The 4,674-nt window shown below is 33.6% G+C and overlaps 1 pseudogene across 1 annotated transcript; it reads left to right on the top strand.

The window, feature by feature from the left end:
- The first annotated feature begins 1,610 nt into the window (after nt 1-1,610).
- On the top strand, nt 1,611-3,520 carry LOC147563622 (monolignol oxidoreductase AtBBE-like 13 pseudogene; annotated as a pseudogene). The gene has a single exon (XR_015224914.1). The product of XR_015224914.1 is annotated as a monolignol oxidoreductase AtBBE-like 13 pseudogene (transcript).
- Nucleotides 3,521-4,674: the final 1,154 nt, after the last annotated feature.

Genomic DNA, 4,674 nt, shown 5'->3' with positions numbered 1-4,674 from the left:
CTTAAATTTCGTACGAGATGGTTTATTTGTATTGAGGAGCCATATGGAAGTGATTATTGATTGTTATATTAATGGCCCTGAAATTTGTATTGTTTCTTAAAGGAATGGAAAATGTATGAAATATTTGGGTGGTCATCCAATAAATGTTTTCATGGAACATCTCAGGCATTGATTCGAGAGCAATGAAGAAGTTCAATCTTAATTTTGAATTTGATAACTTAATGAAATGCCCATATTAAGAGTGTTATCGCGCGTCTATTTTAGCCCAAGTCCTACACTAAATCCCAGTCTGATCGCTTATGTTGTTTGCAGTTAACGATCAATTTTTACAATTGGTTTTACATATTTTGAGATGACGCTTATTATATAGTCAGATACTCGGTTAGCTTCTCATGAGTGTGGCCGCCTGTTGTCGACCAAATATAAGCTTGTCTAAGTCTAGTTTTCCTTTTTAATGGTAATGTGGCTATCGTCTTTGAGTCCAAACTATGCCATCTTAAAAAGAAGGCGTCGAGTATTACAACTCAACTAGGTGAAATTTCTGAAATTGGACAAGACACTCTTAAGGTGGTAAATTATCATACCTTAAGCTTTGCTCATATAATAACTTTGCTTGTAAACAAAGGTCAATCTGCCTTAACTGACCAGAAAGGACCTTCTGACAAGTCTCTATTTCCTTTACTTGACTTTTTAGTGTCCAAGCCATATTTCATGATTTCACTTCCTTTTTCACCTTCAATAACCCATTCTTAAAGTTAAAGGAAATGGATCTTTTTTCCCTTGTTGTCTATGGAGTAAAGATATCTAGAATATCTTGAATTTTATGTTTGGAAAAGACACTCTCAAAATAATTCTACAAACTTTAGAAGCCAAGAAACTAAAGAGTATGATAACCTTATCGAAAGTGTAACACTTACTAAATGGTGAGGCGTATCAAAAATTCTTTTCTCGTTCTTTAAGTAAGAGTTATTAACAAAAGTAATATTTTTGGAAGACAAATTCAATTTATTGAGATCCATTATAGGAAACTAAATACTGTTAAGGTGTGGTTTTAGAAGAATACCACATCATTATGTTATTAATGTAACTAGCGGAAATATGACCCCCTCGTTAGGCTTAATAGCTTCAGTAGCTTGTCGGAACAAATCCACCATACTGTTTAAACCCAATTTTCAAGTATTGAACATTTGCACTCAATGATACATTTTCTTATGATAAACAAGGATGAATGTTTGAATTGTTTAGATATCATTTACCAACAACTCTACTAAGAGGGTGTTTGATTTCTGCACTTATTAAGTGATTTTCATTTATTAAGTGCGGGCCGGCAATATTGGATCGTTTGTGAACATACAACTTGAAAACAAATTGATAAAGAACTGACAAGTTCAATATATTTACTTGGTATAAGATTTTCATTTCTTCATATAGGACTATTTCACCTTTACCATTTGAGTCCTAACTCCTAAATGGTTTATAGAGTGTAGGGCCCAAAGAATTTCACTTTGAAGGAGATGATGTCACAACTCAAAATCAAGAAATCTAACAAGGCAAGCTACCAACCCATCTTGAAGAAGAAGCAAAATCGGTAACTGTCAATGGAGAATGGAGTATATAGAGAAAGAGACTAATAGTAGCAAGTTGAGATCCCCATAAATAAGAATATCTGCACAAACTCATATAGCAACAAAGTCTAAGAATTAAACCCAAAATATGGGAGCTTCAAATCTTCCAATCTCTCAAATTTCAATACTATTTTCTTTCCTCTTGTTCTCAATAGTTTCATTTGGATATTCATCAAACTCAATCAATGAAAACTTTCTTAAATGCCTTTCTCAACATTCTGTAAGTACTTCTTCCATTCAAGTCTACTCTCCAAGCTCCTCTAACTATTCATCAATCTTAGAATTCTCCATGAACAACCTCAGATTCATGACATCTCCAAAACCCCAACTTATCATTAGACCCTTGCAAGAATCCCATGTTCAAGCTGCTGTAATTTGTTCAAAGAAACATGGAATGCATATAAAAGTTAGAAGTGGTGGTCATGACTATGAAGGTCTCTCTTATAGATCTGATATACTTCCTTTTGTAATTGTTGATATGTATAATTTTCGATCCGTTCGCGTCAAGACAGCTAATCAAACCGCATGGGTTGAGCCAGGTGCACTGGTAGGCGAACTTTATTATAGGATTGCTGAAAAAAGTCGAACCTTCGGCTTTCCTGCAGCTGTTTGTCCAACTGTAGGTGTTGGTGGGCAGTTTAGTGGAGGTGGGTATGGTTCATTATTAAGGAAATATGGTCTAGCAGATGATAATGTCATCGATGCTCGAATCGTCGATGTTAATGGCAGAATTCTAGATAGGAAAACTATGGGAGAAGACTTGTTTTGGGCTATTAGAGGAGGTGGTGGAGGTAACTTTGGAATAGTCCTCTCATTTAAGATTAGATTAGTTCCTGTCCCACCAACTGTAACTGTTTTTACAGTTACTAAAACCCTAGAACAAGGTGCAACTTCACTAGTTCACAAGTGGCAAGAAGTTATAAATAAACTTCCAAATGAGCTCTTTATTAGGGTTCTTTTAAGTGTGGTCAATCCTACTAAAAAGGGAGATAACAAAACAATTCAAGCTTCATTCAACTCTATGTATCTTGGTGGTACTGATCAACTCTTAAGTGTGATGAAACAAAAGTTCCCCGAGTTGGGTTTAACGCGAAAAGATTGTACGGAAACTAGTTGGATTCGATCCACTCTTTTTTTCGCTGGATATCCAGTCGAATCACCGCTAAATCGGCTTCTAAATAGAACTCAACTCAACAAGAGTGCTTTCAAGGCTAAGTCTGATTATGTGAGAGAACCCATTCCTAAAATTATACTTGAAGGAATATGGAAAAGACTATATGAAGAAGACATTTCATTGATGATATTAACTCCTTATGGTGGAAAAATGAATGAGATTTCAGAATCTGCACTTCCATTTCCACATAGAAATGGAACCTTATATATGATTATGTATGTAGTATTGTGGAATGAGAAGAGTGTGGAGACATCTCATAAGCATATTAGTTGGATTAGAAATTTGTATAGATATATGGCTCCTTATGTCTCAAAATGTCCAAGAGAAGCTTATGTGAATTATAGAGATCTTGATTTGGGTATAAATAGTAATGGTACATCAAGTTATTTACAAGGTAGGGCTTGGGGAAGGAGGTACTTTAAGAACAACTATGCAAGATTAGTACATATAAAGAGCAAAGTCGATCCTGAAAACTTCTTCAGACATGAACAAAGCATCCCATCTATTCCTTCGTTCGAAAACAAAATAAATACTATCGGGTCTGCTGAGAGTGTTTGATTTTCTGGAAACAAATGTTCTAATATACCTTTTTAATATATATATATATATATATATATATATATATATATATAGGTAATCCTATATTGAAATTATGATATGTATTTACTTGTACGAAATAAAATTTCTATATGTATATATGGGTGATCCTAGATTCTTGAAAGTCATGTTAACAAAGTAAAAAATTTAAACAGTTTTTGAAACTAACAACATTTCCATTGCAAGACTCAAGAAAAACTCTAATCTTATGTTTGGCGCGTGGGAATCATGTGGGAATAGAATGTAACTCTTACATCTCTGACTACTGTTTGGCTCACAGAAATGCTGGAGGAATCCTATTCCTCTAGTGATAGAATTCCACCCTAAATGGGGTAACAGCAAACCCAGTGAAGGGAGTGGGTTTGTGACTGTCATTCCCAAGAATGATTTGGTTTAATATTTATGGACAAAATTATCCTTAACAAAATAGTAGAATGACTAATATTAAAATCGTTCTTCACAAAATATTTTAACAAAACACTTTAAGAACCTAGGGTTTCAACCACAACCATAACAATTTTCTTGCTCGAACGTAACTCTCTCTCTCTCTCTCTCTCTCTCTCTCTCTCTCCCTCTCTCCCTATCTCTAGTTTTTTTCTTCTCTCTCTTTCTTTGTTCATTCAAATCGGTTTCATAATGTTTAAAAAGAAAAAAAATAGCCGAGACCTTATTTTATATAAAAATCTTTGCATACTACTAAAATTGATGTATCGAATTATTATTTCATATCTACTAATTTGAATAAATAATACTCCGTACTGGTTAAAATATATATAACAAATTTGACCTATAATTTATGTATTTTAAGTAAAAGGATATAACATGACTTTTATAAAAGTTTACATTCCTATTCCTATATGAACCACCAAATTAAGAATTTATCAAGAATGGAATTCCTATTCCTGGTCAAACTAAACATCAACTAAAATAATCTAGTAGCCAGGAATCGCGTTATGGTATTGCAATTCCCAAGAATCACATTTCATTCTTGCGCGCCAAACACGGCCTAAAAGTGATATGTATTATGCGTGAAAAATGGATTTTTAAATGGTAACTTTCCTATTTGGGTACTAATAGATACTCTATCGGAAAACCATCTCTAATGCAACTTCAACAGAAACTCTAAAAACCTATATTTTGGTACAAAATTAATTGATGTACTTATATGACACTTAGAGATCCTCCAGAGGACGCTCTAAATTTAAAGTGTCATCTTAAGGATCTCTAAACTGAATTAGATATATAATATTTTTAGTTAATTTTGATTTGGATATAAGG

Source organism: Eschscholzia californica, unplaced genomic scaffold (assembly GCF_041429995.1).
Source record: "Eschscholzia californica isolate CP2 unplaced genomic scaffold, dmEscCali1.0.p SCAF_1, whole genome shotgun sequence".
Lineage (NCBI taxonomy): Eukaryota > Viridiplantae > Streptophyta > Magnoliopsida > Ranunculales > Papaveraceae > Eschscholzia > Eschscholzia californica.
This window is presented reverse-complemented; position numbering and strand designations above follow the sequence as displayed.